Below are 14,567 nucleotides of genomic sequence, written 5' to 3' on the forward strand. Positions count from 1 at the left end.
CCTTGGACTGCAAAGAGATCCAACCAGTCCAACATTCATTGGAAGGACTGATGCTGAAGCTGTAGCTCCAATGCTTTGGCCACCTGATACGAAGAGCCGACTCACTGGAAAAGACCCTGATGCTGGGAAAGATTGAGGGCAGGAGGAGAAGGGGACAACAGAGGATGAGGTGGTCGGATGGCATCACTGACTCAATGGACATGAGTTTGAGGAAACTCCGTGAGATGGTGATGGACAGGGAAGTCTGGCGTGCTGCATCCATGGGGGTCACAAAGAGTCAGATAAGACTGAGTGAGTGAATAGCAACAACTGAATGGCACGGGCTCAGGCTTCCAAATGTATTTCCATACCTGGTGTAAAAGACATGGGATTATTGGATTAATGAGGACGAGTTAGGAGTGGGAACGGACTGCTTTGATTCGTGTGGTCTGCTTGCTTTCCAGTGGGTACCAGGCTATCTGTGAGGACTGCAGTTTTATCGTGCCTTTGCCGGTGTTGGATGTTATGTGTCACAGTGACCTTTTGTGGTTATGCTTGTCAGTGGTGCTTATGAATAGACACTTATGTTATCTGTAGCGCTTAGGCGTGCTTTCTTGTGTGCTGTAGGGAAGCACCACAAGAAGAAGCCTTTTCTGCTTTGCCCACTGTGTGTTCCCTGAGCCTCAGAGAAGGAATGTGGTGGCACTCAGTGATATCTGCTGAAAGAAGTGACACAGTACGCTTAAGTGTAGCTCATAGGAATTGGATGGTGAGTCACACAACGGGAGGTTCAGAGGCAAGTGGCCGCAGCTGTTGTTCTGAAAGCCCAAGGCAGCGTCTCTGCCCTTCTCTTGGCCTTTTCCTCTCGGTCACAAGATGACTACTGCAGCTCCCTCCACTGTAGGAGAGTTTAGGGTGAGAGAAAGCGTGGTAGGGTGGCTTCCGCTGCTTTCTGCTCACATCTCATTGGCCATTGCTCAGGTATGTCCGGCTTTTTTGCAACATAAAAGTCTCAAGACGGAAGATGGCGGAGTAGAAACGCGAGTGCTTAGTACTGAGTCTCAGGGCCGACTCGGTTCGGGTCTCGGCGGCAGCACCAGTGATCGTTAAGCAAAGAGAGCCTAGGGTAGTTGGCCAAGATGCCGAATATCAAAATCTTCAGCGGCAGCTCCCACCAGGACCTATCCCAGAAGATTGCCGACCGCCTGGGCCTGGAACTGGGCAAGGTGGTGACTAAGAAATTCAGCAACCAGGAGACCTGTGTGGAAATCGGAGAAAGTGTTCGTGGAGAAGATGTCTACATTGTTCAGAGTGGCTGCGGTGAAATCAATGACAATCTCATGGAACGTTTGATTATGATTAATGCCTGCAAGATTGCTTCAGCCAGCCGGGTTACTGCAGTCATCCCGTGCTTCCCTTATGCCCGGCAGGATAAGAAGGATAAGAGCCGGGCTCCAATCTCAGCCAAGCTGGTTGCAAATATGCTGTCTGTAGCAGGCGCGGATCATATTATCACCATGGACCTTCATGCTTCTCAAATTCAGGGCTTTTTTGATATCCCAGTCGACAATTTGTATGCAGAGCCAGCGGTCCTCAAGTGGATAAGGGAGAACATCTCTGAGTGGAGGAACTGCACAATTGTCTCACCTGATGCTGGAGGAGCAAAGAGAGTGACTTCCATCGCAGACCGGTTGAATGTGGACTTTGCCTTGATTCACAAAGAACGGAAGAAGGCCAATGAAGTGGACCGCATGGTGCTCGTAGGAGACGTGAAGGACCGTGTGGCCATCCTCGTGGATGACATGGCTGACACTTGTGGCACAATCTGCCATGCAGCTGACAAACTTCTCTCAGCTGGAGCCACCAGGGTTTATGCTATCCTGACTCATGGAATCTTTTCTGGCCCAGCCATTTCTCGTATTAATAATGCATGCTTTGAAGCAGTAGTAGTCACCAATACCATACCTCAGGAGGATAAGATGAAGCATTGCTCCAAAATACAGGTGATTGACATCTCCATGATCCTCGCAGAAGCCATCAGGAGAACTCACAATGGAGAATCCGTCTCCTATCTGTTCAGCCATGTCCCTTTATAATAGAATAACTCCTGAGGCTTTTCAAAAATAAAGTGAGCCTCACCCTTTGTTTTTTTCTTTGGTATTTGATGAAAAATCCAGCAGAAGACCCAGCTTGTTGCAGTGTAGCTTTCTACATCCCTCATCAGTTATATGAGCGTTACTACTATTGTGTTGGCCAAAAAGTTCATTTGGGTTGTTCCTTAACAGCTTATGGGAAAACATGAATGAACTTCTTGGTCAACCAAATACGTTAGAGAAATATAGAGTGACATTAGCCGCTGGGATTTTCTACCTGTATTGTCTCATCCTGGCTTCTTTGATCTTGTGAGCCTTGCAGCTTTAACTGTTCGGCTGCTACAAGATGTTGGACTTTGGAAAGCTTTTTGTAGAGTGTCCAAATATGTTTGGGGAAGCTCAGACTACTTTGTATGTGAATGCTTCAGCACACCCACCCCCCTGCAATGTGTGATAAGTTCTCTAAAGTCTGTACTAAATTATAAAAGAACCTAGGGCAACCTGAACCCAGATCTGGTTGCTGAGCCTCTGTAGGCTGGAGAAGCCCTAGGGCAGGACCCTGAGGGGAAGCAGCCCACCATAGAGCAAATGCTTCTTGGGAGGAAAAAGCCTGATCCATCACCCTTTGCTTGGATTCTGTTACTTGGATTCTTTTTTGTCCCTATTCCTTTCCATTTGGCCTGATCTTCTATCCACTTGGTCCCAAGTGATTGTTGTGCCATCATTTTCTGGAAAGCAAACTCAATTCCTGCTCTATGATCTGTAACATTAACATGAGATGATTTTGCTGTAGCTTGATCTTCCTTAGCCCACTACCACTGTGGTGTAGTGCCTTTTGATTAATTTAACTGTTTATCATCTTTCTTCTTTGGATCTATTTGGCCTCTCAAATGACCTGAGATTTCTGTTTAAAAAAAGTTGGTATTACTGTCTCTTGTAGAAGAAACTAATAAAGTTATCTCTTTGATTGTGGGTCTATATCTGTACTGGTCTCCCTGCTGAAGCTTTGGTTTAGGTGTCTTGGCCGCCCAATCATGGTTCTTACTTCTTTGTTTCCAAGCTGTTTATTGTTAAGCCAAGAATAGACACAGCTGCACTTTTCTTCAGTTATAAGAATTGAAGATGCCTGGGGTTAATTGAGAACTAGGTATAGTGTAATTCTTTGCATTATACCTGAGTTGTAGGCTGTATATGCCTGTTGGATCTCTGGTTCTTAATCCTGATGATAGGAATTAGGTCTTTTCTTAGAGGAAGAGAGTAGTTTTTATAATTTATTCATTTTTGAGCCAGTTTTGCCGAATGTGGTTAAAACTTCCCTCCATCTGTAGTTGACACACATTTAGCATTTAATTTCAGCTCTTCTAATTATAATGCATTCCAAAATGTTAAAAAAAAAAAAAAGTCTCAAGACGTAAGAGCCTGACAGGCTGCTCTGTCCACGGGATTTTTCAGGCAAGAATACTGGAGTGGGTTGCCATTTCCTCCTCAAGGGGATCTTCCCGACCCAAGGATCAAAGCTGTGACTCCTGTGTCTCCTGAATTGTAGGCAGATTGTTTACCGCTGAGTGATGTTCTGTGGCCAGTCCTGACTCCAGGGAGAGGGAGCCTTGAAGATCAGCAGAGGCAGACAGGGAAGGGGCCTGTTGGGATTGGATAATGGGTGAGCCCTCCACCCTCCTACACGGCCACCGTGTCTGTCTGTTTACAACTGTATTTCAGGACCCACTAGGGAAACTGAGAATTTCCTGTTATTTATTTAACATTTTCTATTCTTAATTCTTTATTATATGTGATAGATACATTTTTCCTAGTTTGTTTGGTCTTTTAAATTTACTAATTTTGCAATTTCAGTTGGCATTAGTTACATCTTTTTTTGGTTGCAAGTTGTATAAAATCTGATTTTAACTTTACCTCAAATACATAATTTATTGTCTCTCGTGACTGAAATGCCCTGGGTTGTCTGGCTTGGGCATATTTCATCCACACATCAAGTGGCGTCTTCAGCTGTGCTTTCTCCACATGTTGATTGTGTTTGCTCGTCAGATTCTTTCATGGGGGTGGTTCTGATAGCCCCCAGCTTTCATGACCTCAGCAGCTCCTAGCGCCCCGTGAAAGGTGGACCCTCTCCCCCAGGAGCTGTCAGCCAGCAGCCACGGGGAAGGCCTGGTGGGTGGCCTGAGTCCTGGTCGCCCTGGCCAGCTGGCAGGGAGGCTCAGTGACAGGCGGTCCTGGCACAAGCACGCAGGGCGGATGGGTCATCCCTGGACTCAGAGAAACGGACGTGTCCACTTGGACTGATAGGTACGCGCGGGGATTTTCACGTCGGGTTGGCTGTTCTTCTTTTGACTTTCTCCTGTTTCCTCAAAGCTTAGAAAGTTGTCTGTCTTCAGTGATGTGATGCCTGCACAGTCCTGCTCTACACTGGATGGCAGAGTGACGTGGGCGAGGGGTACACTGCTGGCTCTGGGCTCAGATGCCCGTATCTCACAGCGCAGCCCAGCCTCCGGCAGCTCCAATGCCTTGAGCAAGTCTTCCTCGGCCTCTGCCCTCTCTTCCCAGGATGGAGGAGACTGGATAGTCGGAGTCTTTCCTAGTGAAGTAAGCCTCAAGAGTCCAGCGAGGACATGCATGTAACACTGTCAGCACAGGGCCAGGCGGAGAGCCAGCCCTGGTGAAGCAGGCCGCCCTTACCGCCACCTCCCCTCCAGCCCTGCCGTCACACCCAGCCCGCTGCTGTCTTCCCTGTCGCCTTGCCCTCATGCTGACCTCGACACTTCTTATGTTCTTGGCAAAAAATTATCCTTATTTTTAGGCAGTTGAGTCAGATGATTAAGAAACATTGACAGAAAGCTTAACTCTGCATGCCTTCTTTGAAACAGGTTCAGTTTTACAAATCAGGTAGCTACTGTGATAATTAGTTTTGCTTTCTTTACATCAGATTCAGTGCTTTAAAAAGGTAGTGAAAGAGGTAAGGCATACAAAAGGCATTCACTGTTCTGAAATGGATCCTTTGAAAATATGCTAAAGGGAACAAATGAATGCAGCTTTTCTCATTTTATGTAATCTTTTATACACAGACTTATATAAATAATATATTTATTTTGGAAAAAAATATACAGCAGGAGGCATATAAAAACCTTCTGTTATCCCGTCTCCTAAAGGTACTTGTGGTATCTCCTTACAGACTGCTTTTTCAACACACATACACGTGCATTGTGATACAACTCAAGATCTTTCACTTCAATAGTCTAAGTGAGAGAGGTTTGTTTTCTGACTTGTTTTAACTTCCCTGCAAGAAATGTCCATGCCACTGTCCTAAGCCCTCGTTTCCAGAATCCTGGAGTAAGCGGCCAAGCTGCCTTCTGTCTGTGACCCATGGTAGGACAGCTGGAGTGGGCAGGCTTCAGCTGCTTTATCTTTACAGGACATCAACCAGGGATTGAGAGAGTGGGCCGTGCTGGGATTAGCTGATGTAATTATGAAAAGCGAGACTGTGTTGGCTCTGTAAGAGGGATTTTCAACAATACAATGAACTTCAGGTGTTAGCTGACAGCCACGTGGAGAACAGCTGGAGGGAAGTTTAGCCGTGGTCCTGAGAGCACGGATGCTGTCCTAGGACAGCCTTAGAGAGATGTCTGCCTGCAGGGTGGGCTCCTGCCTCTGAGAGTAATGAGGCCGGAGCCAGAGGTGCCTCCCAGAGCCTGGGTTGGATCCCCGTGCTGGCATCCTGACTTGCCCAGGGACATGCAGGACTGCCCGTCTCCTTCACTTCAAATTAGATGTTTCCATTCATTGTCTCAGATAATCATGATGGTGTGATCACTGACCTAGAGCCAGACATCCTGGAATGTGAAGTCAAGTGGGCCTTAGAAAGCATCACTACGAACAAAGCTAGTGGAGGTGATGGAATTCCAGTTGAGCTATTCCAAATCCTGAAAGATGATGCTGTGAAAGTGCTGCTCAATATGCCAGCAAATTTGGAAAACTCAGCAGTGGCCACAGGACTGGAAAAGGTCAGTTTTTATTCCAATCCCAAAGAAAGGCAATGCCAAAGAATGCTCAAACTACCGCACAATTGCACTCATCTCACACGCTAGTAAAGTAATGTTCAAAATTCTCCAAACCAGGCTTCAGCAATATGTGAACCGTGAACTTCCTGATGTTCAAGCTGGTTTTAGAAAAGGCAGAGGAACCAGAGATCAAATTGCCAACATCCGCTAGATCATGGAAAAAGCAAGAGAGTTCCAGAAAAACATCTATTTCTGCTTTATTGACTATGCCAAAGCCTTTGACTGTGTGGATCACAATAAACTGTGGAAAATTCTGAAAGAGATGGGAATACCAGATCACCTGACCTGCCTCTTGAGAAATCTGTATGCAGGTCAGGAAGCAACAGTTAGAACTGGACATGGAACAACAGACTGGTTCCAGATAGGAAAAGGAGTATGTCAAGGCTGTATATCGTCACCCTGCTTATTTAACTTATATCATGAGAGTACATCATGAGAAACACTGGACTGGAAGAAGCACAAGCTGGAATGAAGATTGCCGGGAGAAATATCAATAACCTCAGATATGCAGATGACACCACCCTTATGGCAGAAAGTGAAGAGGAACTCAAAAGCCTCTTGATGAAAGTGAAAGAGGAGAGTGAAAAAGTTGGCTTAAAGCTCAACATTCAGAAAACAAAGATCATGGCATCAGGTCCCATCACTTCATGGGAAATAGATGGGGAAACAGTGGAAACAGTATCAGACTTAATTTTTCTGGGCTCCAAAATCACTGCAGATGGTGACTGCAGCCATGAAATTAAAAGACGCTTACTCCTTGGAAGGAAAGTTATGACCAACCTAGATAGCATATTCAAAAGCAGAGACATTACTTTGCCAACAAAGGTTCGTCTAGTCAAGGCTATGGTTTTTCCAGTGGTCATGTATGGATGTGAGAGTTGGACTGTGAAGAAGGCTGAGCGCTGAAGAATTGATGCTTTTGAACTGTGGTGTTGGAGAAGACTCTTGAGAGTCCCTTGGACTGCAAGGAGATCCAACCAGTCCATTCTGAAGGAGATCAGCCCTGGGATTCTTTGGAAGGAATGATGTTAAAGCTGAAACTCCAGTACTTTGGCCACCTCATGCAAAGAGTTCACTCATTGGAAAAGACTCTGATGCTGGGAGGGATTGAGGGCCGGAGGAGAAGGGGACGACAGAGAATGAGATGGCTGGATGGCATCACTGACTCGATGGACGTGAGTCTGAGTGAACTCCGGGAGTTGGTGATGGACAGGGAGGCCTGGCGTGCTCTGATTCATGGGGTCACAAAGAGTCGGATACGACTGAGCGACTGAACTGAACTGAACTGAATTCATTGGCTTAGGCCAATGAATTATCTACAAAACCTCGAACAGCTCTTCCTGGTTTCCCCCGGCCCTGCTCTCTCCATTGCCGTGGATGCTGGCACCGACACTGGAATCCCCATCAGCTCCCAACTCGCCCCCTCGGGTCTGAGGCGTAACCAGGAGACAAGCCCATGGGCTTTGGGACGTTCTTTGTGACTGCATTAAGATGTAGACCCCCTTGGCTAATGCATGGCCTCGGCCCTTGTCCTCATCTGCAGAACCAGCTCACGGGGGGCCCACGTGGAGCTGTAATACTTCTTCTGTTAGGTTGGCAATCCTGTCCTCCTCGTTTATGGAGACTAGGTTTATTTTGTTGTATGAAATACACCGATGACCTCCTGCTTTTTCATATACCATGAAATTTTGAATGTTTTGAGTCAGAACGACGCTAGGCGTTGATGAGGGCAGATGGAGACCCAGAAAACTGTCCAGGTTAGGTTCGCGCCGGCCTGACTCCCTTGGCTCCAGCAGGCTAGTGGGTCGAGGAGGAGTAAGCGTCTCCTGTACCCATCTTCCGTTCTCAGCTGGGTCTCCTAACAAGAGAGAGACAAGCGCAAAGTCGGCACATTTGTTTAAGTGTTACATGAGATGAGAGCCATCGTGAGGAAATGAGCCATTAAGCCGTGCTTAATCCTGCGTGTCTGGGGCTGGCTTGATGAGGGGAAGGGTGGTGGGAACACGACATGACAGAAGGGCCTTGGCTCAGCGCAGGGAACTGGGGTGACCTAGCAAGGCCTTGTCTGTCCAGCCCTCTCATGTCCCTCCATCCTTGGAGATGCTGGCGCTCCATCCCTCAGGTTCAGGGAGGCCACCTCTGAAATGAGAATCTGAGGGGCTGCTTTGGGGGAGAAGGGTGAGGGCGGGTCAGAGTCCTTCGTGCTACTGCCATTTCTCAAGTTCCTTCCTTGTAAACTCTCCAGCATGCAGCATGTGCCGTGCATTGGGGGGATGTGTCCTGACCCTCATCTGGGTGATGACCATGCGGGTGTACCAGGTGCCCCAGCCGACAGCCGAGGTTCCCACCTCCCTCACTGGGCCCGCGGGCCAACCCTGGGGAGCCTGCAGTCTCTGGCCACTCTGATCTGTGAAGCCAGCGCATCACCCCTGGTAAATGCCACGTGGGGGAAAGGCTTCACCACTTCTCCATGCCAGGCTCACGGTGGGCAGGCTCCTCCTGTCTTGGATGTAGCTAACCATGTGGTGTGATTGCCCAGGCCTGGAGCTGGTGAAGTTCCCTCGTGGCTCAGTGGTACAGAATCCACCAGCCAGTGCAGTAGATGTGGGTTCAGTCCCTGGGTTGGGAAGATCCCCTGGAGAAGGAAATGGCAACCCACACCAGTATTCTTGCCTGGAGGATCCCATGGACAGAGGAGCCTGGTGGGCTACAGTCCATGGGGTCACAAAGAGTTGGACATGACTGAGCAACTGGCGCACTGACATATACACATACTTACGTGTTTAGTATCCATATATGTTTTATACACACATGGAAGCCATGTCCTGTCAGGTCTGTCTGGATCAGCCCTATACTTTTCTGGCTGGTGAAGACCCATTCTGACCGTAGGAAAAATGTCAGTCCTGCCATTTTCTTGTTTGTGCTTGTGCTGCATAATTAGTTTTATCTTCACCTTTGTTTTCCTTGGAAGTGTCCTTTCAAAGCTGGTCATCCTCTCGGTGAGGCTGGCTTAGTTACGCTGGGTGCACGCTGAACCCAGCCCTGGGCGTGTAGGGCCCGTACAGCTCCTGCTCCCCGCCGGGGCCCAGCCTGTCATATCTCAACTGGGTAACCTTTCCCAGTCTGGGAAAGGGGACCGCACTGTAGTTCATATATTAAATATTATTAATAACATTTTTGTTTGCCATCTCCCCGCACCCCACGGATTGCCTTGGGCACACCTGGGGCACCTGCGGCTGGGCTGCTGGGTCAGTGGGAGGTGGTTGTGGGGTTTGCCTGCCGAGCCCTGAGCCAGTCCTGAGACTCCACGGGAGTAACAAGGCCTCTGCCACGTGGTCAGGACCACAGCTCTCTTTGCCTCGTGCTGGCATGTTTTCCTTCCAAGGTGGGCCGTGTGCTCTTCTTCACTAGAGTCTTTGGTTGATGGTTTCTGTCCTCTTGAAAAATGACCTCATGTTCAAAATGGTCAGGAGTCAGCCATGTGACTGCAGTCTCCCTGGGGCTGTTGATCAGGCTTCCACTGGACAACAGGAATTTTCAGCCTTGTAAATGTGAAGACCCAGACTTCTCTTGACTTTGTGTAAAGTTTAACTGCAAATGGCCACCCTTTTACAATTCAATCCCTTGTTCTTACCAAAAATTTTACAAAGTGAATCTTACCTTTCCTATTTCTGCTGGAGAAATAAGTTCTGAACACATGCAGAGGCCCTCTCTCCCTGTTGCCTTCTCCCGTGTGTGTGTGTGTGTGTGTGTGTGTGTGTGTGTGTCTGTCTGTCTGTCTGTCTGTCTGTCTGTCTGCATGTATGTGTTTTCCTGCTGCTCAGGCCTCTCTCGAGTGCCCTTCCTGGAGCTCCTGGTAGGAGGTGCACCTGGAGCTGAAGCATTTTCCAGTCCCTGGGTGTCACCACTGCCCTGCCTTCAGGGCCCAGGTGAGCTCCCAAACCGGTTTGTGAGACTCTGCTGGTTGCCAAAAGCTCAACCCAGAATTTCTGATCACTTGGTCTTCGGCAGCCTGAGAATTTGCATTTACCCACAAATTCCCAGGTGGTTCTGTGCTGCTGAACCTGGGGCAGGACTTTGTGAGCCACTGACCAAGTTTCTCATCTTGGACACTTAGAGAGCATCTCTGGTTTGGTGCCCTCGAAGCAGAGTCTGAGATGGGGTCTGAGTCATTGCACGGGGATGATCCTTGTTGCTGCATGGGGGTTGGAACAGTTCACTGAAGGAGGGGCTCTCAGGGGAGACGGATGAGCGACGTGGGGTGAGTGGGGCCAAACTCGACGAGGGGTCCAGCTCCACTCCTGCAGCCAGAGACACAGGGTGAAGGGCTCAGATCGCCTCCGGGGCTGTGTGCTTTCTCCCTGCTGAGAGCTGGGTAGAGGGTGAACCTCGGACGCACCCATTTGGGGTGGGCTTTGGGAGACTGCCTAGCCGAGCTGATGGGAGGGAGCGAGGGGGTGCAGAGGATATGGTTCAGGCCCAGGGCAAGCAGGGGCCTGGGGGCTGGAAGGGAGGCGGGAGGCTGGGTTTTTACTGCTCACGAGAACACGGGTGGGATGTGACGCCCAGGCCACTCTCGGGGCTGAGGATTCCTCACCAGCATTAAAAACTGATGTGCTTCTTAATAGCAGCCACTACTGTGGATGCTGTTTGTGGGACTTGTCCCATCCAGGCCCTGGCCCCAGACTTGCATGCATCGTCTCTAAGAGGAAGGCAGGCAGTTCAGAGATAAAGACAGGCTTTGGGGTCTGACCGACCAGGGTCATTGCTGAGTCTGTCTCCACTTGCTAAGAGACTCGAGAGAAACTGATGAGCACCTCTAAACCGCAGTTTCCTTACCTTTGCAGTGAGGATGGTCCTCATTACCCATAGCGGGTTTGCGTGAGGATTAAGGGAGGTGACATGTGTGAAGAACTCAGGAGATGATGGCAAGTCTAGAACCGAACGGTGGTGACTCTTCTCTCCAGTTGCTCTTGCAGCAGTCCTGTTGGTCACGTGCTAACACCTCTGTTTACAGATTGAGCAAACCAAGGCTCAGCAGGTCATGCGACTCACCAGGGGCTGGCAAGGCATGTGCCCTGTTTTTGGTTAGCAGTACTCATGATGGAATAGAGTTGACTCTTGTTTTTACAGGGTAGTAAAACAGTGGCTGGATTCTTTGACCATTCACGTTGCCTTTGGTAATTCCCTTCACAAAGAATGTTATGTTTGCATCTGCCAACAGGCTCTAGAGATGTGTAGAATAATTGATCTTCAGCAAGATGGAAAATAGTTGAACTTTAGTAAATGGAAACATAGAACTAAATGCAAATACAGAGTTACTAACTAGGAATTTAGGTTTAAAAAGAACTGAAGGTACATTTCAGGGATTTCAGGCTGTTGACTGAGATCTAGTGGTAAGTTACACTGCAGAGGCACATATGCACAGAAAATGAAACACTGAGAAGTATTTTGAAGTGGAAATCTCAAGTGCCAAATATATTGGGGAATCTATAATTATAATTTTTTGTTTGTAGCTGGCAAAAAGCCCACCCCAATTTTCACTCTAAAAGGGAGTATTGGGCAGAAATCTCTTGCCTTTTGAAGGAATTCTAGATAATTAGTGTTTTTGCAGGGAATGCTAACAGTGCCCTGGCCCTGGGGGTTGGAGACACCTGAAAATGCCTTTCCTGCAGAGACCTGTGCTAACGAAGCCTCTGCATAGAGCATTCCTAGCACCTCACTGAGCCGGTGGCTGGACAGTTGCTTGCCTGCCCCCCAGTCCTGAGAGCTTCTCGAGCGTGTGAGCCAAGTGCCAGACTTGGCTGCCTCTCTAGCTCCAGCGTGTGTCTGGCGCAGGGCAAATCCTCAATAAATATATGAAGTGCCTCAGGCTCCTCCACTGTGTCCTATGCATTTTAATTGGGGTGTAAACCCAGTGTCATATCCCTATTAATGCTGCAGTCTGCCACCTCAGTATCTCTTGTAAATAATTGCATCGTTGAAAATGACTTAAATCCTCTTGGTAGTAGTTTTGTATGCAGTTATTAATGCCGAATTTCTATTCTAGCCTTTCAAAGTGTGAAAATCATACTTCAGTTTGAGAAGAAGCTCAGCAGGGCTTTTCACCCTCCTAAGCTATATTTTTTTGTGTATTTCTGTGCATTGTGTAACGTAAAAGAGTGATGGCATTTCATTTCCTCACAAGGAACCATTGGTGGGACAGAACGGTATTCTTGGCTGTGTGCTGCAGCAGGCAGGCAGCAGCTAAGGTCTCGGTAGGCCCCTCAGTGGAGAAGGGAACAGCTGCAGGTAGTGGCGGCTCAGGTGGACCTGTCGTTCAGACAGAGCTCGGTGAACGTGTGCTCACACTTTGATTCTTTGTGCACGTTCTGGGTCTTCGTGTGAAGTGTCTCCCACAACCCAAGAATTAAACGGAAGGTATCAGACAATGGCGAGTGCCAGAGCCGGAGCTGTGCTGGGCCCTTCCATTTGAAGGTGCTCCAAGGACCCCTGTGTGGTGGAGCCTTGGGCCGAGGGTGTGGGTGAGGCCTGACCAGCGTTCAGCAGGTAGTGAGCACTGCAGACTAGAGACTCATCCCACAGTCCCAAGCTCACCTGAGCCTGGGCTTCTCACTGAGCTCACTTAGAGTGCTGTCTTCTAACTTCTACTGTACGTTGGAGTCACCCTAGTAGGTGGAGACTGCACCTCCTCACTCTGTTATTTTCTTTTTTTTTTTTTTTCAATGGATATGACTTCTTTATAGTTCTCTGTGACCATCTGGTTTTGTAGAAGTGTTTCAATCTGTACCACAATGTGGTTAAAATTAATCTTTCAAAAGCAGTGTGGTATTCAGGATGATTTTTAGGAGCCTGAGTCTTCATGCTGGCTCAGACAGAAGTCATGGGAAGGCTTTGGATAAAACTTGGATGTATGTTGTTGAACGAGAACGTTCCCTGACTTACTGAGAAAGTTGCGAAGGTTCCCAGGGATGCTCTGAGGACAAGTTAAATAGAATTCTTTTGTGCTGCCTTGAGCTTCAAAAGCACAAACATCGCCCAAAACCCAGTTCTGAGTTGACCTCCCACAGATGATTCATTGCTTCCATATGGTGTTATCTTCATAATAACTATGTCTCAGAAAAAGTTGAAATGCAACCAAATGTACAGTGAGATGCATCCAAGGATTTTCTAACAAGAGTATTTAAAATTCTGGTTTCCTTCCCTTAACTGCGAAGTCAGAGAAAGTTCAGTTAATTTTAATGTGACTGTGGTTTTCAGTACAAAACTGTACTGTTTTCCTTTCTATTTTCTCACAGACATCCATTCTTTACTTAATTTTTGTGATATAAATAATTTTGAAACAATAGCTATAGTCAGTGCTATCTGCTAACTGATTAAAAGAAAAAAAATGAGGCAGGGGGGAGGGATAATTTAAGAATTTGAAAGTAACATATACACACTACTATATATAAAATAGTAACCAACAAGGACCTACTATATAGCACAGGGAACTATACTCAATATCTTATAATGATCTATAAAGGAAAAGAATCTGAAAAAGAGCGTGTATGTGTATAATTGAATCACTTTGTTGTACACCTGAAGCTAATGCAACGTTGTAAGTGAAAGTGAAAGTTGCTCAATCGTGTCCGACTCTTATAGACCCCATGGACTATGTGCAGTCCATGGAATTCTCCAGGCCAGAATACTGGAGTGGGTAGCTGTTCCCTTCTCCAGGGGATCTTCCCAACCCAGAGATCGAACCCAGATCTCCTGTACTGCAGACAGATTCTTTACCAGCTGAGCCACAAGGGAAGCCCCAAAATACTGGAGTGGGTAGCCTATCCCTTTTCCAGCAGATCTTCCTGACCCAGGAATCAAACCCGGGTCTCTCGCATTGCAGGTAGATTTTTTACCAACTGACCTATCAGGGAAGCCCAACATTGTAAATCAACTGTATTTCAATAAAAAAGCAAAACTAAACACCAGTCTGTAATTCCATCCCTGAGTGCGCTACTTTTCCACTTGGAATCCATTCAGACAACAATCAGGCAGTATCCTCAGGCTGGGTCTGTGCCCCACACTGAGATACAGTGTGGGGTGGCTGAGCAGGAGGTGGGGAGCAGGTGCAGGTTAATTCGGGCGGGAAAAGCCCCCCGTGGGAGGCCAGCTCTGCTGTGGCTCTCACATGACACTGGTCCTCGTGTGCGTTCTGTGTCTCGAGGCCGAGTGGCCAGCAGTGGCTGGCTTGTGCCCTTGTGCGGCTGCCCGCTGAGAAAGTTGGAAAACTCACCCCTGTGGTGGGTCTCTCATCTAACTGGAGGCTGAGTCAGTTCCCAGATCCCTGAGGACCCCTCTGGTGGGACAGACCTTCGGGAGGACCCTGAGGGACTCTATGAAGATGAGTCAGTGGTGTGTTCGGGGGAGGACTCCTGTCACTTTC

At 48.0% G+C, this 14,567-nt stretch overlaps 1 protein-coding gene and 1 pseudogene across 6 annotated transcripts in view; both read left to right on the forward strand.

The window, feature by feature from the left end:
* Positions 1-14,567, forward strand: part of TULP4 (TUB like protein 4) — a 201,354-nt gene that overhangs the window by 112,267 nt on the left and 74,520 nt on the right. The window lies entirely within an intron of this gene.
* LOC515169 (phosphoribosyl pyrophosphate synthetase 1 pseudogene) lies at positions 1,001-3,040 on the forward strand (annotated as a pseudogene).

This window comes from Bos taurus, chromosome 9 (assembly GCF_002263795.3).
Source record: "Bos taurus isolate L1 Dominette 01449 registration number 42190680 breed Hereford chromosome 9, ARS-UCD2.0, whole genome shotgun sequence".
Lineage (NCBI taxonomy): Eukaryota > Metazoa > Chordata > Mammalia > Artiodactyla > Bovidae > Bos > Bos taurus.